Below are 24,433 nucleotides of genomic sequence, written 5' to 3'. Positions count from 1 at the left end.
AGACCGTTACTGGCCAGAGCTGGAACTGAACTCAGGTTTGGCTGCTCATTGCTCTGGAGTCAATGTTCCAGAGACAAGGGTTGGTGAAAAAAAAAGATGCTTTATTCAGGAAGCTGGCAACCTGGGGAGATGGCAGACTAGCATACCCTAAGCCACCTCCCAGTTGTTGGTTAGGGGGCAGAAGGTCTTAAAGGGGAGTTTCAGGGGTGCACAGGCAGTGGGGGGCCCTCCGTGCAGAACAGCACAGTCAGTTCCGACAACCGTCTTGAAACTGGTCATGTGGTGGTCTAATCAGCATCATCGTGATTGTTTTAAGCACAGTTACTCTTCAATTCCAGGGTTGATTTGTTCCCATTTCCTTGAGGCCAGTTCTTGGAATTGTGCAAGGCACAGACTCAGTACTGCTCAAGACAGAGCAGCTTATGTCATGGCTACAGTCTGGTCATCCTGCAGTTAGCTTTTTCCCTCTGGTGGCAGTTTTAGTATCTGCAAAACAACTCAGGAATGTGCATCAGACACTGTTATCTATGTTCTTCAGGGAGGAACTAAAGATTCTGTGACGCTGTTGTCCTAATCATTAACTGCTTGAGCCTGCTCTTTTGTGACTCAGGGGAGGCCTGGGAAACTATGGCTTTTCTACAAACAAGAGACAGGGGACATGGAAGGGCTTTTATATCTGGAGGGCCCCCCTCCAAGGTCTGGCTCTGTTTCAAGACCTCTGGGAGTTATTTGTGGGGAACCCACCTTGGCTTTTAGGAGCAGGAAAGAAGTATTCAGGGAATTGTCATGGCCTGGGAAGGGAGCAGAAAAGTGTACCAATTGGAGTTTGAGTTTTTGAGAATGCTGTGTTTGTGTGTGTTGAAGGGAGGGAGAATAGTGATAGAGGAATAAATAGATGACTTTTCAGATAATCTGAGTGAAAACCTAAAATGAAAAGGGACAGCCTGGTGAGATGGGAGAAAACATCCAGCTTCACCACCTGTCTCCCAGTATGCTCTGAAAATTCTGGCCTGCAAAGATCCTCTTTCTTTAAGAATTTGTAGTGCATGTAATTATAGATTATCTGGCATTTTACTTTAAATTATTTTAAAAATGTGAGTCACTGCAAAGTGGTTTAGAGATCAGGCTCTGGAGCTAGGTCAATTTAGGACAAATCCTGGCCTTATGATGTATTAGCTGTGTGACCTGGGACAAGCTACTTAACCTCTCTGTGCCTCAGTTTCCTCATATTTAAAATGAGGATAATAATAATATCTACCTTGTTTTGTTATGGGTAAATTACTTAGCCGGCAAAATTAGTACATATTCATTGTAGAAAAGCAGATAGTGGGAATTCCCTGGCGGTCCAGTGGCTAGGACTCTGTGCTTTCACTGCTGAGGGCCCAGGTTCGATCCCTGGTTGGGGAACTAAGATCCCGCAAGCCAATGAAAATAAAAGGAAAGAAAAGAAGATAGTATAAAAATTAGCAGAAAAGGAGATAAGCATCTTCAATCCTTCCACCTATAGGTAACCACTATTACTATATTGGTACATACCCTTAAATGTTTTTTGTGTGCAGCCTTGCGATCATACTTTTCATGTTATCTTGTAACTTTTTCCTTTAATAATATATCATGAGCATTTGCCCATACTTTTCAACATCATATATCTAAAATAGAACTACATTGATTGGATAGGTAGTTTTTAGTTTATTAAAGTGTTCCTATATTGTTGAAGCTTTAGGTGGCTTCCAGATTTTCACTTTTACATGAAATGCTTCAGTATACATTTTTGTATGTTAATCTCATTCTTGAAGTTATTTTCCTTGAAGAGAAATGGAATTGCTGAGTCAAAGGGTATTCGTTTTTATTTTTAAGGCTTTTGACACATATTGCTAAATTGCCTTCCAGAAATGTTCACTAGCGATGTGTGAGAGTTTGTTTTCTTGCCCTCTTGTCAGTAGGGATTATTCTAATTTTTTTACATTCAATTTTATAGGTAAAAATTGTGTCTTCGTTGTTTGATTATGAAGAAGACTGAACATTTGTATGTTTTCAGCTCTTGGATTTCTTTTTCTTCTCTGGTGTGTGAAGTGCCTGTGTATTCCTTATTCACCTTTTTTTTTCCCTGAAGTATTCACTTTCTTGTAAACTTTCAATTTGTAAGAGATCTTTATGTTGAAAAGCTATTGTTTGGCTTCATTAAGATATTTTTCCCCCAAGAAGTAAAATTTCAACAACTTTGTTAATGAATCTGATACTCTGAGGTTGGTCAATTAAGCTTCATCCATGAGGTCTCTAAGAGAAAAACTACAAATCAGTTGATATTTATGATTTTATAGTACACAGGTATATTATTTATAGACACAATTGGGAAGTCTTTTTTTTTTTCCTTCTGAAAATAGCAAATACTTGCTGGTGAGTTGATTTACTGTTTGGAGTTTGCTTTGTAGGTGGAATGTACTTCATTCTGATTAGGTATTGTGAATTCTGTTTTGTGCTATACCTATGATATCATTTTCTTTTAATTGAAGTATAGTTGATTTACAATGTTGTGTTAGTTTCTGGTGTACAGCAAAGTGATTCAGTTATATATACATATATATACATATTCTTTTTCATATTCTTTTCCATTATGGTTTATTATAGGATATTGAATATAGCTTCCATTTGCTATACAGTAGGACCTTATTGTTTATCTGTTTTATATATAGTAGTTTGTATATGTTAATCCCCCCAAAATGTGGAATGCCTGACGATTTTGCATGTCATCCTTGCACAGGGGCCATGCTAATCTTCTCTGTATCATTCCAATTTTAGTATATGTGCTGCCGAAGCGAGCACTATACCTGTGATACCTTGATGGAGTCCTCAACTATTTGCTGGACACTGTCTTGGTATTTTGTTTATTTATTTATTTATTTTTTATATGTAAAATATATAGAGATGAGATTTCTTTTTTTTACATCTTTATTGGAGTATAATTGCTTTACAATGGTGTGTTAGTTTCTGCTTTATAACAAAGTGAATCAGTTATACATATACATATGTTCCCATATCTCCTCCCTCTTGCATCTCCTTCCCTCCCACCCTCCCTATCCCACCCCTCTAGGTGGTCACAAAGCACCAAGCTGATCTCCCTGTGCTATGCGGCTGCTTCCCACTAGCTATCTATTTTACGTTTGGTAGTGTATATATGACCATGCCACTCTCTCACTTTGTCACAGCTTACCCTTCCCCCTCCCCATATCCTTAAGTCCATTCTCTAGTAGGTCTGTCTTTATTCCTGTCTTACCCCTAGGTTCTTCTTGACATTTTTTTCCCCTTAAATTCCATATATATGTGTTAGCGTACGGTATTTGTCTTTCTTTTTCTGACTTACTTCACTCCGTGTCTTGGTATTTTAAACTCTTAGAGTCAGCCACAGTGTTTATGTCCTGTATTTATCAAGGACTTGCTGTGTAGATAGATCAAAAGTCGAGATGGAAGGCACAGAGTTTTGTGATTCTAGAGCTGAGGTCATAATGCTTAGCATACAAATGACTTGAAAGATGGGATTCTTAGAAAGATTGGAACCATTGCCAACGTTGAACGCTTCACTGATTCTCTTTGAAGAGTATCTCAAGAGCTCACCCTCTGTAGGGCAGAGCACTGTTGCTCAGGCCTCCTGCAGGTATAACTTCTGAAAGCATGTTGGAGGACTCATTTATCTGTGTCGCATCTTGAGGCTTAAGTGCCTCAAGCATATATTTTTGTGAACTGAAGGAAATTTCTTTAGAGTGCAGTTGAAACTTTACTCACACCTTCAGACTCATTTTGGAATTTAAAACAGCTGTAAAAATTCCTCTTGTACTGATGGAGTTCCCAGGGTGGTGTGTCTCTCCTTCCACTTTCTTTACTTCCCAAGCTCTCCCCACCACAAGGCCCCCCAGCCGTCTAAGGAGATATCTCTGATGGCATAAAAGCCTTCTGAAAACCGTTAGGTGACTCATACCACGCGTGTGTGGCTTTAGGCTTGACAGGTGTTTTTTTACAATAGTTCACCCTCCCACTCTAAGGAGATTTCTGAAGTTCTGATCAGGGAGTCTAAAAATTCACATTTTGCCTAATAGGTGATGAGGAGGGTGCTTATCTTACCTGTCTGGATTTTTTTTTTTTTACTCAAAGTTTAATGAAATATTCTGTATTACCCATAATCCTTTTTTGAAAGCGAGAGCAGACTATGAGGAAATATGTAGAATGAGTATAAATCAGCAGAGGAAAAGTCAAGTTCTTACTCCTATTATTTATAAATATTGAGACGTTATTTATTTAGGCATGATAAATATTCTTTTTTGATGGTTGAATGTGAGGGTCGCTTAGAATTAAATTTTTTATTTTAGTTTTTCTGAGTGGCTGGGACTTTTTCTAGCTAACCTAAGTGATTTTATAGCATTTCTCTGGCCGCTTAATCTGTATTTAGAATTTTTAGCAGTATTTTCAGAAAATTTCCAAGGCGCATCATTTTGTAAAAATTTGTGTTACAAACTTGTTTCTTTTTGATTCCCCCTCCCTTGGTCTCTCCCTTCCGCACCTCCATCTCATCAGTTCCTCCACTTCCCCAGTTCTGGGTCTGTTTAGTTTTCACCTCATGAGTAATGATTATTATGAATTCCGCTCGTTCTAATGAGGCACTAAGGCTGTCTCTCAGGTTTTGGATTTCCTTTAGGAGAAGTGTTAATTATTACCGCCTCACCTTCTTATACCTGGCACAAAAGTAAGTTGCAGAAGGAGAAGAGGAAACACCTGTTTATAAAATGTGGCATTTGAGTAAAATTCTAATGCAGAATGATTAACAGCAGAGCCTCATAGAATCAGCTCAGCCCCGTCTTGATTCGGTTTCCCGTGGTTGTGGATGTCGCATGTTTCATACTATGTGTAGACCTCTTCCACCATGCTTTTCATGTCACTCTCTACTTCTGTTGCCACCTTTTCAATTCACAACTTTAGTTCATTTCTCTGTCACGTTAGCTTTTTCACTGGGCTTTCCCTGTCTCCAGGGTCAAGTTCCCTTAATCTGTAAATCCAACAAATAGCCGCTAAATTTGTATTTGAATGGGGCCCCTGCACTACGCAGCCCTCCTAGAATTCCTCCTGTGTTATGGTCCAAGTCCTCAGCCTCTTCAAGGCTTTTTACTGTGAGCTCCAGATTAATTTTCTAGTCTCGTCACCTGCTGCTCCTTGACCTCCACATTCTGCCCTGTTGATCTGACAAGCCTGCCAGTCAGAACAGCTACTGCTTTTCCTACCACCCATCTCTGTGCAGAGAAATCCGACCCACCTTGGAAGGGGCACCATCTCCTCCAGCATTCCTTTGCAGATCCCTCCCGTTGACAGTGTTGCTCTGCATTCTGTAGCTCCGGTGTCACTCATCGGGAATTTTTTTTTTTTTTTTGCGGTACGCGGGCCTCTCGCTGTTGCGGCCTCTCCCGTTGCGGAGCACAGGCTCCGGACGCGCAGGCTCAGCGGCCATGGCTCACAGGCCCAGCCACTCCGCCACATGTGGGATCTTCCCGGACCGAGGCACGAATCCGTGTTCCCTGCATCGGCAGGCGGACTCTCAACCACTGCGCCACCAGGGAAGCCCGGGAATTGTTTTTACATTTGTAGGTTCTTATCTGTGTCGCCTGAGGGTAGGAACCAGCTCATCTATTCCTGGTTCCCCTGGACACACTCAACCTGCTTGGCCTGCGGTGCTCACTCTTTCATCCCCTTCTGGTTCTTTCCCCCATTAACATTCTCATTTCTCCTGTTGTAAAACAGCAACTACTGCAAACTCTCTCTTTACCCCAATTCCCTCTGTTATAGCTGTATCTCTCTCTGCTTGCCTCTATGAATTTATTTTTTGTAATTGAAGTATAGTTGATTTACAACGTTGTATTAATGTCTGCTATGCAGCAAAGTGATTCAGCTATACAATATATACATTCTTTTTTTAATATTCTTTTCCATATGTTTTATCATAGGATATTGAATACAGTTTCCTGTGCTATATAGTAGGACCTGGTTTATCCATTATATATAATAGCTTACATCTGCTAACCCCAGTCTCCCACTCCAACCCTCCCCCAACCCCCTCCCCCTTGGTAACCACAAGTCTTGAACTTTTTTTTTAATGGAAGAGACTTGCTTTATTGATTTTCCTGATAAACAAGCTCATTGGAGAAAAATACAAATAATACAGAATTTGAAGAGGGTAAAAATCATCTAAAATGCTATCACTCAGAGGTAAATTGCGTTTCATTAAACATCGTGTCCCATTTCACACGTACGCACACGTACATACGCACTCTTGTGCATGATACCACAATTTTATATTAATGAAATCACACTGTACATACTGTTCTGTAACCTGCTTAAAAAAAATTCAGCAGTATATTGGGGACATCTTTCCAAGTCAGTTCATGTTAATCATCATTTCTGTAAGCAATTATCAAGCACTCGATTGAATCAACAATTATTTAATCTAGCATCTTTTGATGAGGATACCCATTCTTTCCTGGTTTTTCATTTGTATGACTAACGCTGTAATTGCATTAGTTAGGGTTCTCCAGAGAAACAGAACCAGGGGACATGCACAATATAAAGAGCAATATAAAGCAATATATAGGATTGGCTCATGTGATTATAGAGGCTGAGAAGTCCCAAGATCTCCAGTTGAAAGCCTGGAGATCTCCAGTTGAAAACCCCCCATTAACTCTTAAGGATAAATTCCTGCATGTGAAATTGGTGGGTCAAATGTGTGTGTATGCTAGGTGATATTATTGCCCATCAGAAAGGTAAAGCTGTACCCAGGTAAAGTTGTCAGTAGCTTTTCCACTGCCCTCACCAACATGAATATTGTCAAATCATCCTAATCTTTGCCAATTTTATGGTTTAAAAATATCTTTCTTTTGCATTTCTTTCAAGACTAAGGTTGAATATTATTTTGTAAGTTAATGTTTGTGTGTGTGTGTGTGTGTGTGTGTGTGTGTGTGTGTTTTCCTTCAATTAGACTGACTACTGTTTTCTGCACTTTTCTAGGGTCCTAAATCCAAATAATTACAATCCTATAATGGAACTTACTTAGTGTGTGTGTGGAATTGCTTAATCAGATCCTTTGCCCATTTCACTATTTGAGTGTTTTGTCTTTATTCATTTGTAAGAACTTTTCAAAAAGTATGCATGTTGGGGCTTCCTTGGTGGCGCAGTGGTTGAGAGTCCGCCTGCCGATGCAGGGGACACGGGTTCGTGCCCCAGCCCGGGAAGTTACCACATGCCGCGGAGCGGCTGGGCCCGTGAGCCATGGCCGCTGAGCCTGCGCTCCGCGGCTGGGCCCGTGAGCCATGGCCGCTGAGCCTGCGCGTCCAGAGCCTGTGCTCCTCAACGGGAGAGGCCACAACAGTGAGAGGCCCGCGTACCGCAAAAAAAAAAAAAAAAAAAAAAAAAAAAAAAGTATGCATGTTATCATATGTTATCACAGTTTTCTTTTAAATTTTTTGGTTTTTATGATTAAGATGAAAAGGGCTTGTGTACTCCTAAAATTGTAAATATATTAATCTGTAGTTTCTTCTGCTCTTTTTATGGTTTTACTTTATTTTTTTAAATTTAATTTAATTTTTAATTTTTTTACTGGGGTATAGTTTTTTTTTTTAAATTAATTTATTTATTTTTGGCTGTGTTGGATCTTCATTTCTGTGCGAGGGCTTTCTCTAGTTGTGGCAAGCGGGGGCCACTCTTCATCGCGGTGCGCGGCCCTCTCACTGTCGCAGCCTCTCTTGTTGTGGAGCACAGTCTCCAGACGCACAGGCTCAGTAGTTGTGGCTCACGGGCCTAGTTGCTCCGTGGCATGTGGGATCTTCCCAGACCAGGGCTCGAACCCGTGTCCCCTGCATTAGCAGGCAGATCCTCAACCACTGCGCCACCAGGGAAGCCCTATAGTTGTTTTATATGGCTTTATTTTTAAAATTATCTTTTATTTTTATATTTGTCATAGATACTATACCATCTATGTATTTTACCTTTATTTCCATAATTTCTAATAGGTAGCAACCTCTTTGTTTTCAGTGTGGCTCTTTAATCCATTGGGTACTGCTAAATATATATACGGGTTGCATTATTTCTTCTTTATTAGCTGAAATATAAAGAGAAACTTTATCTTATTTACTATTTGGTTTACTATTTTGGTTATTCACTTACTATTTGGAACAGTTTGTAATAGCACAGGCAGGATAAATCTTAATTCTTTCCTTTATCAGTTAGTTTTTACAGGAACTTCCTTACAGTAAAACTAGTGTAATTCAAGAGAGTCTGTTGCACAGAGCATAGTGCCTGTTGGAATAGCTTCTTGGAATACCTTTCTTTCAAGTAAAGGTATAGAGGTTTGCATGATATCCTATAGATAATGGTTTGGCTAAGAGGTCATGTAGTTCCACCTTCTGTTTTTTCTTTCTTTTTAATTTCTTGAGGTGGTTATTTATTAAGCTTCCAAGCAAATATAGTGTAGCATAAGACACTCCAAATCTATTCAGAAGAAAAGTATAAAATACTACCAAGTATTATTGCTAGTTTCTTCCACACCTCCTGTTTTCTCTAAAAGAGGAATAACCATCTCCCCCCCTGCAGCCTTCCTTCCTCCCTTCCATCTCCACACACATAGATATCAATGCCTATATGTATATGTACATGTTTATCACTTCAAGTTCCAGGACAGCCCCATATGGTCAAACTCTAAGTAACTGTGATTCGGCCCAGAGTTAGTGAATCCATTGTAGGTGCCTGATGGGCAAAGGAGCCCCTTGGAGGAGCAGGGACAGCTGGTTATTGGAGGTCACTGTGCTTCTCGGGTCTTCCCTTGTCTTTGGCAATAGTCCTGCTTCACGGTGAACCTGCCAAAAACTCGCTGGGTCTTTTCCTTTCGCTCCCTCTCAGGATAGCCTGTGCCAGAATTGTGAACGCATCCCCTGAGGATCCTGGCAGAAAACCTCAGGGTGACGGGTGCCGCCACCACCTCAGCGTCTCACTGGGTCTCCCCATCTCTTGGCATCTCTCTGGCTGTGAGTGGCTTCCTCTGCAAGGCAAGGTGAATCATGTTGTTTCATGCTGTCTGCACCACCCCCCGCTCTGGTCTGCCTCTGTAAAGCAAAGAAAATCGTTCACTCCCCTGCTCCCACGTCTGCTGATTGCTCAGGCCAACGTGCTGTGTCCGAGCCTCAGCCCTATGAGAAGGTTCGGGCCGTGAGGTACCTGGGCTCACACTTGGCCAGGAAAAGCCCCAGAGGAAGAGAGGCCACTGCCTGCTTCCTGAGCTCTCATCTGTCTCCATGGTCACTGGCCTTGCTCCGTGTTGTCATCTTGTGTTGCTTAGACTTTCTTTGTGTTTAATAGAGATTCTTTAAATCACACATTTTTAGATTTTTTCCTGACCTGGCATCCCAAGTTTCGAATTCAGGCATACTATAAGTTTTTGCTCCCTTGCCTTTGCTTTTCACCTTTATGTAATCACTGCTGTAGGTCTAGAGGGTTTATTAAAAAGCATATATTTGTTACATCTTCCAAAATATTTTTCTTTAAAGGTGTCACTTCTTGGTTTTTCTTTCCTTTTAAAATCTCATCTTTATTCTTATCCTTCTAGGGTTGCGTAATTTTAAGTCTCTCCAGTGAATTTCTGTGTACCTGATGTATAGTGTTTATTAGTCAAGTGTAGTTGTGTTATTTTGTAAAGTAACATCTCACATTACCAGTGTGAATGGTTTTTAAAAATTTTTATTTTCTAAGCAACTGTCAATCCAGTTAATGGTGGGGCTTGAGGCTTAAAAATCGACAGCTTGTAATGTTGTAGATAAAGGGGGTGCAGGCGGTAATGCTTATCTGTCAGACTTCTCCAAGTAGCCCCCATGCAGCACTACACAACTCACCCAGCTTCCTTTTTTTTTTGCAGTACGCGGGTCTCTCACTGTTGTGGCCTCTCCGTTGCGGAGCACAGGCTCCGATGCGCAGGCTCAGCGGCCATGGCTCATGGGCCCAGCTGCTCCGCGGCATGTGGGATCTTCCCAGACCGGGGCATGAACCCGCGTCCCCTGCATTGGCAGGCGGACTTTCAACCACTGCGCCACCAGGGAAGCCCCACCCAGCTTCCTTTTATCTTTTCCTTCACATCTCTAAAGCTGTCTTAGCTTGAGGTAGAGAACAAATGTTCAGAATGTGCAGTGGTCTGCAAATTAGATATCATCAGTGTTCATAAAGATATGTTTATCTGAGGAACTCTAATATCAATAACTTGTGAAGTTTTTGTCTATTTTTTTTTGGCCGCGCTGCGGCATCTTAGTTTCCCGAGCAGGGATCAAACCTGTGCCCCCTGCAGTGGAAGTGTGGAGTCCTAACCACTGGACCGCCAGGGAAGTCCCTCTCTTTTTTAATCTGAAAAATTGCCCACTACATTGTTACATTGACTATAGTCTAGAAACAAACCTAATTCATTAATGTCATTTTAGCTTGAAGTTATTTGTGCTTTTACTCCACCTCCTTTACAGTCTTCACTGAGGAGATGTAATTTAACCTGCATTCTTGACCTGATCAGAATTTTTGTACTTTGAGTAACCATTGAGGGAGTCAATATAAAATGAGAAATTTGTCTTATTTATAAATTGTCAGAAGGCAACAATCCCAAGACTCTCTATGTAAACATGAATAGATAGATGGAAACACAATTTATTTAGGAGACAAACCCTAGGAGCCCAAACCTAAGGTCTGGACATTTCCTATTTAAGCAAAAATAGGAAAAAATGAGAGCATATATGGCTCCCATTCTATGACTATTTTCAAATAAGAGTTGCTATACTCTAAATTCTGTTTGTGAAGCTGGGAGCTAAAAAGAAAACAATCTAAAACATGCTTATTTCACCTGAATCTGTATCCTAGCGTCTGTACTGGCATGCATATGATTGGAACATGTAGAGTTGAATCAGCACCCTTGTTTCTGGTTAGTTGCCAGAAATAAAGACATCAAAGGAAATAGTAAACTGGGCAGTGAATCAAAGCTGCGTGACCTTTCCATTTAGTAGCTATTGTAGGTCTCTCCACTGCTTTCTAACTGAAACTCTCCTTCCCACAGTCCCCTGTGAGAAAGGGCCACCCTAGGTAGACCAGTTGTTCGTTCTTGTTACCTTTACTTTGTACATGTGTAGAGTTGTTTCTGTGGGACAGAGTCCCAGATGTGGAAATATTCAGTCAAAGGGAGTGAACGTTAATAGATTTAACAAGTACTACCAAGTTGTCCTTTAGAAAGGGTGTGTCCATGTGCACTTCCACCAACAGTGAAGGTGAAACCAGCCACTGAGTTGTGATGAATACTGTGGGTTGTTTGTTGGGAGCCAGGCAAGCCTGAAGTTTTGCCAGCCATCTTCTAGACAAGAAGTTGATTCTTGGAATGGTTAAAAGCTGTTTTAGGCAGTGTAAAATGAGTTACAGATATTCTTAGAAAAGAACATTTTCTAAGAATACTTAGAATACATTTTCATAAATAAAATGAAAATATAATATTAAAGAATATTTAAAAATAATACATAATCCTACTCTCAATAGATATTCATTTTTGCAAATTACCATCTGCATATGGTTATATTTTCCTGGTTATAATTTGTGTGTATTTTTATATTTTACTTTTTTTTTCAGAGGACTGTCTCATAAGCTGTTTCCTATGTCTGTATGTCTCATAATGGTCATTTAAAAGCTGCATTTTGTCATTGTACCATAATTTAACTAAGCTCTTAATATTGAATAGTTAATATATAACCAAATACTTAAACTACATGTTCTTAATTAGATTTATTGGCTTGTTCTGGTTATGAGAGTAATGTAGTTCATTATTAAAAAATTTGGAAAACACACAAAACTTAGGAAGATGTACACAAAATTCTTTCTATAACTTCTGTTAACGAACTCTGTGAGTATTATATATTTTCTTCCTGTCTTTCCTTAATACACTATTTGTGTAAAACATATTCGTTTTCACATGTTTCTAAACCCCATTTTTTTTGGCTGCTCCACGTGGCATGTGAAATCTTAGTTCTGTGACTAGGGATCGAACCTGTGCCCCTGCAGGGAAAGTGTGGATTCTTAACCACTGGACCTCCAGGGAAGTCCTTAAACCCTTTAAAAATATCATTTCTCCTTTTTTAAAAAAAGGGAAGTTTTTTTCTGACTATAATAGTAATTTGAAATTATTACACAAAATTGGGAAACAATCCCAAACATCCATACTATCACCCTGAGGCATAAACCATTAATATTTTGGTTTATTACCTTCACATTTTATTTTCTTTAAAAAAAAATCTGAGATCTGGTATCATCAATGGTTCTTAACTTGGGGATGGTCATGGACTCTAAAATAAAATCCAAGTTAAGAACTCTTGCTGTATATGTAAATATACCTCCTTTTTTTCTATTAAACATTATAAAACAGGTGTTTTTAAATTATTGGAAACTCTCATAAATCTGCAAATTTGCTGATTGTTATGCGTTGAATTGTGTCACCCGAAAATGCATGTGTGAAAGTCCTAACTCCCTTTACCTCAGACAGTGACCTTATTTGTAGACAAGTTCTCTATAGAGGCAGTCAAATTAAAATGAAGTCATTGGTGTGAGCCCTAGTCCGGCATGACTAGGGCTTTATGAAAAGAGGAAATTTGGAGACAGACACACACAGAGAAGATGGCCATCCACAGGTCAAGGAAAGAGGCCTGGAGTGGATTCTTCTCTCATAGCTCTCAGAAGGAACCAACCCTGCTGACACCTTTATTCCAGACTTGTGACCTCCAGAATTGTGAGACAATAAATTGTGACTATTGTTTAGGTCACCCAGCTTGTGGTATTTGGTTATGGCAGCCCTAACAAACGAACACACTGATTATGTAGTCTTATATAATATAGACGTCTAGGTGCATATTTAGTTTGTGCTAGGCACTGTGCTGGGTTGGGAGTACTAAATCAACAGAGTCAAGTTCCCCGACCTTAAGGTGCTTAATTGGCACACAGGAATAGAACCCTGGGGTCATGCTATGATGGGTGGTGCTCAGGGCATCACGGGAGCCCAGAGCTGGGCCAGGGGTGAGGGCAGACTTCCCAGGAGAAGTACCACTTGAGCTGAGTTTGGAAGAAATAATAGGAGCTTACTTAACATTTCTATTGTGGGATATTAGGGTGTTCTCACTTTCCTGTGTTTTTCAATTATTTCTTTAGGATAGATCCCCAGTAGTGCATTACTGAGACAAGAATGTGAAGCTTGAAACATCATTTTTAGGGCACTGTAATTTTCTAGCAGGTGGAGGTTTCCTGGTTTATTGAATCATCCTCTTTTATTGGATGACAGTCTTCCTGATGCTGTTTCCAGTTTTGCTACTATAAATAACACTGTCATGTACATCTTTTTGTAGGTCCGTTTCTTCTCTTGGGTTTCCCACTTAGAGAAGTTCCTTTAGCATTTGTTGTAGAGCTGGTTTGGTGGTACTGAATTCTCTTAGCTTTTGCTTGTCTATAAAGGTTTTTTTTTTTTTTTTTTTAATTTATTTATTTATTTTTGGCTGTGTTGGGTCTTCGTTTCTGTGAGAGGGCTTTCTCTAGTTGTGGCAAGCAGGGGCCACTCTTCATCGCAGTGCGGGGGTCTCTCAGTGTTGTTGCCTCTCGTTGCGGAGCACAGGCTCCAGACGCACAGGCTCAGTAGTTGTGGCTCACGGGCCCAGCTGCTCCGCGGCATGTGGGATCTTCCCAGACCAGGGCTTGAACCCGTGTCCCCTGCATTGGCAGGCAGACTCTCAACCACTGCGCCACCAGGGAAGCCCTATAAAGGTTTTAATTTCTCTGTCGAATCTGAATGTGATCCTTGCTGGGTAGAGTAATCTTGATTGTAGATTCCTCGCTTTCATCACTTTAAATATATCATGCCACTCCCTTCTGGCTTGTAGAGTTTCTGCTGAGAAATCAACTGTTAACCTTATGGGAGTTCCCTTGTATGTTATTTGTCATTTTTCCCTTGTTGCTTTTAACAATTTTTCATCTTTAATTTTTGTCAGTTTGATTACTATGTGTCTCAGCAAGTTTCTCCTTGGGTTTATCCTGTATGGGACTCTCTACACTTCCTGGACTTGGATGGCTATTTCCTTTCCCATGTGAGAGAAGTTTTGGACTATAATCTCTTCATATATTTTCTCGGGTCCTTTCTCTCTCTCTTCTCCTTCTGGGACCCCTATAATGCGAATGTTGTTGTGTTTAATGTTGTCCCAGAGGTCTCTTGGGCTGTCTTAATTTCTTTTCATTCTCTCTTCTTTATTCTCTTCTGTGGCAGTGAATTCCACCATTGTGTCTTCCAGGTCACTTATCCGTTCTTCTGCCTCAGTTATTCTGCTGTTGATTCCTTCTAGTGTATTTTTCATTTCAGTTATTGTATTGCTCATCTCTGTTTGTTTGTTCTTTAATTCTTTGAGGTGTTTGTTCTTTAATTCTTCCAGGTCTTGTTAAACATTTCTTGCATCTTCTCGATCTTTGCCTCCATTCTTTTTCCAAGGTCCTGGATCATCTTCACTATTATTATTCTGAATTCTTTTTCTGGAAGGTTGCCTATCTCCATTTCATTTAGTTGTTTTTCTGGGGTTTTATCTTGTTCCTTCATCTGGTACATAGCCCTCTGTCTTTTCATCTTGTCTATCTTTCTGTGAATGTGCTTTTTGTTCCACAGGCTGCAGGATTGTAGTTCTTCTTGCTTCTGCTGTTTGCCGTCTGTGGATGAGGCTATCTAAGAGGCTTGTGCTAGTTTCCTGATGGGAGGGACTGATGGTGGGTAGAGCTGGGTGTTGCTCTGGTGGGCAGAGCTCCGTAAAACTTTAATCCACTTGTCTGCTGTTGGGTGGGGCTGGGTTCCCTCCCTGTTGGTTGTTTGGCCTGAGGCGACCCAGCACTGGAGCCTACCCGGGCTCTTTGGTGGGGTTAATGGCAGACTCTGGGAGGGCTCACGTCAAGGAGTACTTCCCAGAGCTTCTGCTGCCAGTGTCTTTGTCCTCACGGTGAGACACAGCCACCCCCCGCCTCTGCAGGACACCCTCCAACACTAGCAGGTAGGTCTGGTTCAGTCTCCTATGGGGTCACTCTCCTTCCTCCTGGGTCCTGATATGTACACTGCTTTGTGTGTGCCCTCCAAGAGTGGAGTCTCTGTTTCCCCCAGTCTTGTCAAAGTCCTGCAATCAAATCCCAGTAGCCTTCAAAGTCTGGTTCTCTAAGAATTCCTCCTCCCGTTGCTGGACCCCTAGGTTGGGAAGCCTGACGTGGGCCTAAGAACCTTCACTGCAGTGGGTGGACTTCTGTGGTCTAAGTGTTCTCCTGTTTGTGAGTCACCCACCCAGCAGTTATGGGATTTGATTTTATTGTGATTGCGCCCCTCCTACCGTCTCACTGTGGCTTCTCCTTGGTCTTTGGATGTGGGGTATCTTTTTGGTGAGTTCCAGTGTCTTCCTGTCGATGATTGTTCAGCAGCTAGTTGTGATTCTGGTGCTCTCGCAAGAGAGAGTGAGCGCATGTCCTTTTACTCTGCCATCTTGAACCAATCTCTGTCGTGTACATCTTTCTGCATAAAGCTTTTTTTATAATTAAAATTATTTCCTGGGACTTCCCTGGCAGTCCAGTGGTTAAGACTCCACACTCCCAACGCATGGGGGACAGGTTCAGTCCCTGGTTGGGGACGATCCTGCATGTGGCATGGCGTGGCCAAAAAAAAAAAAGAATTATTTCCTTAGTGATAGAGTCCTAGAAATGAATTAGGGTATCAAAACAGTCAAATTATTTTTCAGAATTACTGATTTACATTCCCATTAATAATCAAGTGAAATTTATTAACAAATCCATTTGATTTATTATAGTCTTTTATATCCTTTGGGGTGTGTTGAAACAGTTCAGTACTTCCCTCTTTGAAGACTGAACCTTTCCAGGGAAGTAAAGTGAGGTTTGTATCACTTGGGATGCAAGACCCCCCTCCTCCTTAGATTCTTCTTTTCCTCTGAGAAAAACCTGCTTAAAGGGCATTGTACCATCACAGACTTGCCCACACAGCTTCTGTGCTGGTTTCTCACCAGCAGATGTGTGCATTGGTCTCTGTTTATACTCTTAGGTCATTGTCTGTCTGAAATCTAACTATCCCAAAAGATCAGCCTTCCAAATTGGCTATTTCTGTTCTATTCTGAGATTCTCTCAAAAAGACTCATGTCCTCTGCATTCTGCTAGACTCTAAATGTTGGCAGCATATCTAATGTAACAGTAACAAAAACCCCACAATCATGGTGACATGCTGGGCATATGGGTCCATGAAGGAGCTGGATCAGGAGTGATGGGTCCTGCCTCAGTGAGAGAAGAGTTTGTTAACAAGCTTTGTATTGTTTCCTTCATTTTAAAAGTGAGTGTGTAGGGAGGGTGGGAGGGAGGGAGACGCAAGAAGGAAGAGATATGGGAACATGTGTATATGTATAACTGATTCACTTTGTTATAAAGCAGAAACTAACACACCATTGTAAAGCAATTATACCCCAATAAAGATGTTAAAAAAAAAAAAAGTGAGTGTGAGTACATGTTATTCACTCAACCAGATAGTGAGCATCAAGGAACAAGGACTCACCTTAATTAGTTTTGTACTGTCTACCCCAAAGGGTGCCTTGCATAATTAATTGATGCTGAATAACCATTGATATAATTTTTTTGAAAATGCCCCACTCACTAGTTACTTAAAAAACTTTACTTTTGACATCGGGGGAAAAAAAGCAAAGTTATGCATAGTTTAAACACTACAGAAGCACATATGTGGAAAGTGTGAGTCTCCTATGTTCCTGTCCCACAAAGATGAGCAATCATGGTCTGCAATTTAGGACATGTTTCTCCACATTTTCTCCCTAGCGTTTAAAAAAATATAATGAGGGGCTTCCCTGGTGGTGCAGTGGTTGAGGGTCCGCCTGCAGATGCAGGGGACACGGGTTCGTGCCCCGGTCCAGGAAGATCCCACATGCCGTGGAGCGGCTGGGCCCGTGAGCCATGGCCGCTGAGCCTGCGCGTCCGGAGCCTGTGCTCCGCAACGGGAGACGCCAGGGCAGTGAGAGGCCCGCGTACTGCCAAAAAAAAAAAAAAAAAAAAAAAAAATAATGATGCTTCACTTCACTAACAATAAGTGAAATACAGAGTAAACAAAAATGAGATTTTTTTCCCTTATCAAGTTCTCAAAGGTAAGGTGAAACATAACATACAGACCTGATTATGTTCATGTTGGTCTACCTGTAGGAAAATGGCACTTCTGTAGATGTGGGTGGGAGTTGAAATCTATCTAGACGGTAATTTGTCAGTAATTACCAAAATTTTGTCTACACACATCTTGTGCATTTTCTCTGCTGACTTTAGAGAAGTAAGAATGTTGAGAGCTGTTTTATAATAATGTCGTTAGGTGATGCGCTGGTGCTGGTGGTGGTGTCTCTACTATATGAGGAGGCTTGGTGAAGTCTCATCTGAGTCTGCTGTGTACCCAGAACAGTGCCAGGGGGCAATGTGGGTCAAAGCAATTCTCATGATTCTTTCACAATGTAGGCAGAGATAAGCTTCCCTGGGGAGGAAAGATTTTTTACCATTGCTCTTCTCAAGGTGGAAATAATCGGAGGTCCGCTCAGTCCCTGCAGACACTTTCTGAAGGCATTCCCTAGAACTCCCTCCTTTCCTCTGCTTCTAAGTTCTAAGGTAGCAGAGAGATTCTGCCCTATGACATATTCATAAGATTCAATTGACCGTAAAGCACTTTGTAAATGTAAGTGCTATAAGTGACCCAAATTATATCAGCAGCTTTTTGAGAAATGGAGAGAGGAAGGAAAAGGAATGTAAGGGAATGGGATCCAGGGAGCCAACCTTGCCATTTTCAAACTATAACAAATGGGTCATGGATCTACATTTTGTAATTTCAGAAATGACTAATGCTTGGACTGTTTTTGAGCATCTTAAGAGTGGCTTCATTCCAAGATAAATCAATCTTTGTACATTACACAGATTATGCCACTTTTTAAATCCATATTTTAATTTCATCATCATCCTGTTTCCAGCTCGAAAGATCCTGAGAACCCGTACTCAAGGTGGTCTTCTCACATCAGATGCTAAGGAAGTGTCCCTGTAGGCAGCTGGCCACCAGCCGAGCCTTAGAAGGAGCCTCTGCCCAGCACCTCTCGTACAGGGGGCGGGGCTCCAAGGGCCCTTTGGGAAAGCAGCCTTGGCGCTGACTCTCGACAGCCAGAGCTTTTCATTGTTAGAAAATTCATCAGCCCTTTCTGCTGCCGTCTGGAGCCCCCAGAATAAATCTACTGTGTGTGCCCTTCCTGTACTGAGGATGGCCATTCCCCACCCTGACCCTGCCCAAATCATTTCTTCCTCGTAGGAGAAGATTCTTCTTTGTAAAATAGTATGTGGACCATCTAATCCTCCCCATCCGCCCTTGTCCTTAGTGCTGTCTTTTTATAATGAATCCTAAAATTGTTACGTTTGTTCACTTGTTTCTGACACCCACGTCTCTCCATTGTCTCCTATTGACTTGTAAGCAAACTAAAACCCCAGAGCAGTTGCTTTTGAGCCTAAGTGAATGATGGAACCTCTGCTTCTCTGAACTGTCTTTTTCCTTTCAGCTCATTTTTTTTCAAGCCAGACAGACCTCTTTTGGAATTCTGATTCTGTGGGTCTTATCTAAAGCATTCATCTCTCCCAGCGTGAAGTCCTTAGATAATTTGAAAAGCCTGTGATGTATTTACCTAGGCTCAGGGCTCCCAAGAGGGTGACAAATCTGTCATAAAGAGTTTGCCAAATGCCTGCTGGCAACCAGTGGCTTCAAGGCTCCGTGGAGAGAGAGAAGGACAAAACCCAGGGCCTGGCTGCACGGAGGGGCCCAGGTCGCGGGAGCTTTGGTTTGACTATTGACATGTAAATGGTCAGAGGGGCCTGAGGCGGATCCCCGCAGACCCTCCCGCCATCCCTCCAACCACACAAAGCCCAGCCCTGAACGCGGCTGCAGGCTTTACCCTGTGAGGCGCTGGGCATCCTGACTGCAGAGGTAAGTCCTGAATCAGCTCTGCTCTAAAACTGTTCTGTTTGGGATGGTGATTGTGGACTGGAAACTTCTCCGAGCCACATGCAGTGGGAGCGGTCCCTTTGGATGTCGACAGAGACTCTGTGAAGGTTTTTGAAATGAAAAAGAATACTACTAAGTGATGATTAATTTGATTTGGTGTAAGAAAATAAACAATCACATTTGCCCACCTGTATGTGCATAGACAAGATTTGATGCTAGATGAGTTTCAAAATACTTTTTGAATTTTACCTGAAATTTCTGTAGCGTTATTTTCGGCTTTGTGTTTCTGTAGTCCCTCAGGCACCCCCCACCCCCTTTCCCTCTCTCAGTCTCTACCTCCCTTCCCTTCCGTCCTCCCTCCTTGTTTTTTTTAAAATAAATTTATTTATTTATTTTTGGCTGCATTGGGTCTTCGTTGCTGCACGCGGGCTTTCTCTAGTTATGGTGAGTGGGGGCTGCTCTTTGTTGCGGTGCGTGGGCTTCTCATTGCAGTGGCTTCTCTTGTTGCGGTGCACGGGCTCTAGGCGCACAGGCTTCAATAGTTGTGGCACGCGGGCTCAATAGTTGTGGCTCATGGGCTCAATAGTTGGGCTCACGGGCTCTAGAGCACAGGCTCTGTAGTTGTGGCGCATGGGCTTAGTTGCTCCACGGCATGTGGGATCTTCCCGGACTAGGGCTTGCGCCCGTGTCCCCTGCATCGGCAGGCAGATTCTTAACCACTTCTGCCACCAGGGAAGTCCCCTCCTTGTTCTTGTAGGGATGGTAAATTGTGTGACTCATAAAAGGAGTATCACAATGTGCTTTACAAATTAGAGAAGTGAAGGAAAAATTATACACCATTAGAATTATATGAATAAACCACCACTAAAGACTGGAGGAGCTGAGTCTGTTTTGTTCTCTCTCTCTCTGAAATTTCAGGGGAAAAGTTTATGTAGCTATAGTGTCCTAAATTTAGCATGTGAATTATGTGTGCTGGATTGCATGTATACCCTTTGCCAAATCATATATGCATTGACCTCCCCCACCCTTCAGAGCCGTTCCTTAGAGATATCTGAGATGCTCTCTCCCGGGCTTTTGTCCTCAGCAAGTCCCCCAGTACAACGGGATTCACAGCTCTCACACTGTGCATTTTTTCAGTTGACAGTGTCATGCTTTGGACCGATTTTGTTACAAGTCCTTTCAGAACTAGCGAGAAGTTACTGAAAATATAAACTTAGATTTCACATTCATAATGAGTGCTAGGTTGAATTTGAGAATCCTGATTTTAAAAAATCTCAACTGAAAGATTTTATTTGGTAAAAGTTATCCCATGTAGGACTCACTTCCCTGACTGCTTGCAGAGATGGTGCTTTGAAGGAAAACATTTTTTTAATAAAATGTAAATGTTTCCAGATCTCTTTCTCTCTCTGGTACAGATATTCTTTGAAATATGAGTTCTGTACACAATGAATCCTGAGGACTTGAATATTGATAGGTGGTTGTTAGTTCAGACACTTTTTTTGCCCTCTTAGAGTAATTATAGTAATAGAATTATGCTTCTATACCAGAATACCCATAACGAGATTGAAAAAACAGTTCAGGCAATCAGGCTTAGATCCAGAAACCATAAATCCTATCAGTAAGTGTGAAGTCTATTCTTAATATTTGTGTCTCATGCTCTAATGAGCCTAATTAGGGGAGTTTGGTACAATGAAAAGAACACAAAACTAAGTGTTACGAGACATAGGATTTGGCTCTAGCTACTTAGGTGGCCTTGGGCAAATGACCGACTGACTTCTCTGCCCTCAGTGGTTCTCGACCACTGGGGGCACCAATGGTTGAGGACCCTGGAAACTAAAACCCTGCAGTGCCACCCAGTCCAGGGAAGAATTGGCCCACTCCAAATGCCAATGGCTCCCACGCTGAGAAACACCGAACCCAACGGTCCCTGAGGTTCTTTCAGCTCTGTTTCTCTCAAGTTTACAAGCGGAGCATTGAAAGCATCCAGAACGATGTTGAACTGTTACACTTACTGTCTGTATCTCCCATCTGGCGTTAAATGCTGTGCTGCTGGGAGTGAAGTCAGACCCAGTCGTGCTGGGTCAGGACACTCGTGCCATGGCAGCTCCAATTCAGAGCTTCATTGCTGTGGGAGTTCCCTGCCGTAAGCACAGAAGAATACCGAGACTGTTCAAATGCAGGTCGGGAGCTGGGCCTGGGTGTTTTGGTTGGCTTTGGATTGTCCTTCATGTCCTCCTGTCCTTAAAGGGAAGAAGAGGGTTTATTGTGCCCACAGGCCTGGCCTCCAGGGCCTGGACAGCTGTCTCAGTTCACTGCCCCGCTGCTGGGCACTGTCACCTCTGTTGGGAAGGGGTCACCGTGGCGGCAGGTTGCCGTCTGCATATCCTCCCGCTGCAGGTTGTCACAGGCCAGGCCAGAGGCCTTGATGAGGCAGAAAGGGATTCAGGCTGGAATAAAGATTCCTGGGGAGTCTGAGTTCTTAGATAGTTTGGTGTGATTAAAATTTTTATTTGACAGTCAAGTGCTGTTAAATCAAAGTCCCACAAGAAAGCTTCTCTCAGGCTTATCTTCGTGTAGAAAGCAATAGAAAGGTGAGTGACTAATCCTCACCAGCAGCTGTCTGTGATGCTGTACACATATCCAATCTTAATAACTCACGTGTAAGATTACCTGGAACATATTTGTCAATTGATGTGTTGTTTTCAATTAAAAAATAATTATATTTAATTAAAGAAAATTCGAATACATAATACATAAAAATACCAGTAATTACTGCATTTTGATATATATCCTGCTGGTCTTTAAAATTTTACAAAAATGGGGTTACAGTATATGATGTTTTGTAACCTGCTTTGTTCACTTCACACTGGCTCACGAACATGTGTCTTATCACATAGATATTACATCATTTTACATGCCTCCTGGTGATCCATTGAGAGGACAGTGCCAAAGAGCAGAGACCCTAGAGTCGGACTCTGGGTTCATACATCAGCCTTGCCTCTCATTAGCTGGGCAAGTTATTTAACTGCTGTGTGTCTCCATCTGCTCTTCTGTAAAATGGGGAGAATAGTAATACCCACTGCACTGGTCTACTTTGAGAATTAAATGAGGAGATAGATGTTGAGTGCTTAGAATAGAGCCTTGCAGAAGGTAAACACTCACTATCTGTGAGACAGCATCATCTCATCAGCATCAGCATCATTGACTGTACCATCTCTGCTAACCCCTCCCCTGGGATTCTTGCAGCTGTATCCTTTCTGACCTGTAGAGTTACTACTTTTCATATCAGTTCCTAAAAGTGGAATTTCTGGGTCAGAGAGCAAACAACGGTTAGAGGCTTTGGATACATATTGCTGAATTTCCTCCTTTCTCAGCACTCACTCCTACCAGCTTTTCTCAACTGAATTAAAAAATTCAGCTTGGCTTCCTTCTAATATCCTGTGTGCTCTGGGACCTCCCCCTTCCAATAATTGGGGATATAAACTCCTATAATATTGCTCCGGGGCAAGTATAATTAAGGAAATGAATTAGCCACAAAACGACTTCAATAAAGCATGCCACAGTCAAATAAAGAAAAAAGCAACTTCTCTCCGTTGATGAAGAATTGTTTAGGTATGGGATGAGGTGATGTGGAACCCATAAGTGTAGTCCTCAAGCTCTCTTCCCCTCCAACCAAATTTAACTTCTTGACATGCTGGAAGAAAAGAAAATTATCTTCAGCAACAGGATAGGAAATGTATGTGAAATTAGCCATATAACTTGTAAAACATTAGGTTAGTCTCTTTATTCTGTGCTATGTGAAAATCACTCACTTCATTGCATTTACTTTTACATTTACAGTGAAGAAATTGTTGCAAAGATGGGATTCATAGTGTTTGCTCCTGGACCTGGGAGTGAGAGCTGTGGTCCACGTTCCTTGTTCAGCAGTCCTGTCCTACGAGTTGCTCGGTGATAACTCAGTTCTCCCACCCTCAGGTGACCGAGAACCCTCTGCACAGCATGCCGTGACCTGGCCTGGCCTTTACGTGTATCAGTGCAGCATTGCTAGATGAAGGCTGCTTCTCTGTTGATCTCAGCAATCCAGCCACCTGCATTTGATGATAAACACGAATGCAAATGTGAACATTTAAACCATATGACCCAACACAGTTATGAGGGAGACGTCCAGATGATTCCGAAGATGTTCAGTATAGATTCGCATTAGCGTTACCAAACGCAAGTTCGTGTGCCCGATGCACAGTGAGGCCAAACAAACCAAATGTCGGAGTTTAGAGCAGAGAAAGGTTGTTTTTTTTTTTTAGATTTATTTTTAACATCTTTATTGGAGTATAATTGCTTTATAATGGTGTGTTAGTTTCTGCTTCATAACAAAGTGAATCAGCTATACGTATACCTATATCCCCGTAGAGAGAACGGTTTATTGCCGGCCCAAGCAAGGACAGCTGGGTGTGGCGGGTGGGAAGGGGAGAGCTCAGGCTGAAAATACCCTGAGGTCCCCAAAGGGTTTCAGCAAAGCTGTTTTAAAAGCCAGGTGAGGGAGCGGGGGTTGCAGGAGATGTATGTGATCAGCTGGTGCAGAATTCTCTGATTGGTTGATGTTGAAGTAACTGGGTGATTAACAAAACCCTTAGGCGCCCTGTACATAGGTCTTGGGGCTCATGATCATCAAGTAGTTAATTTCTTCCGTTCGGTGGTGGTTTCATCATCTGTAAAACAACTCCGGAAGAGTGCATCAGATACTATTATCTAGGTAGTTCAGAGAGGAGCTACAGCAAAGGATGTGGCGGAGGGGTCTGTCCCGGGGAGGCCCCAGAGGGTCCTGCTCGGTTATATTAGGAGCACAAAATGTGAAAATTCTCATCAAGAATTTTCAGGCCTCTGAAAATACGTCTTAAAACCCCAGAACTGTGCTCGGGAAAGGCTGACTCAGTTTGCAGACACTGTCCAAGGTACTTTTGATAATTATTGGCATTCCAAAAAGGAAGGTAAATTATATTTTTATTATTTCTTTGGATTGAATACTTGATTCACTTTTGCTCAAGAATAGTGCCTTTCACACTTTAGACTGTGACCCATTAAAAGAAATATATTTTACATAGTCACTGGCTATGTACCTACACATATAAACACATACAAGTGAAACAGTTGTTTCCCAAAATACACGCAACACACTCTATTTCCAGTTCTGTTTCATTCTTTAAAATGCTGCTTATGACCCACTAACTTATTTTCATGACCCACAAATAGGTCTGCACGACCTGCAGTTTGGAAGCTCTGTTCCAGAGGTGGTGTGGTGGGTAACTTTAGTGGGGC

The 24,433-nt window shown here is 41.9% G+C and overlaps 1 protein-coding gene and 1 non-coding gene across 3 annotated transcripts in view; one reads left to right on the top strand and one right to left on the bottom strand.

Moving 5' to 3' along the window:
- ANKRD6 (ankyrin repeat domain 6) overlaps positions 1-24,433 on the top strand; it is a 196,398-nt gene that overhangs the window by 28,591 nt on the left and 143,374 nt on the right. The window lies entirely within an intron of this gene.
- On the bottom strand, positions 2,717-2,823 carry LOC116763818. The gene has a single exon (XR_004352633.1). It is a non-coding gene; the product is annotated as a U6 spliceosomal RNA (small nuclear RNA).

The sequence above is a fragment of the Phocoena sinus genome, chromosome 12 (assembly GCF_008692025.1).
Source record: "Phocoena sinus isolate mPhoSin1 chromosome 12, mPhoSin1.pri, whole genome shotgun sequence".
Lineage (NCBI taxonomy): Eukaryota > Metazoa > Chordata > Mammalia > Artiodactyla > Phocoenidae > Phocoena > Phocoena sinus.
The sequence above is the reverse complement of the archived record's forward strand: the minus strand, read 5'-3'. Positions and strand labels throughout refer to the sequence as shown.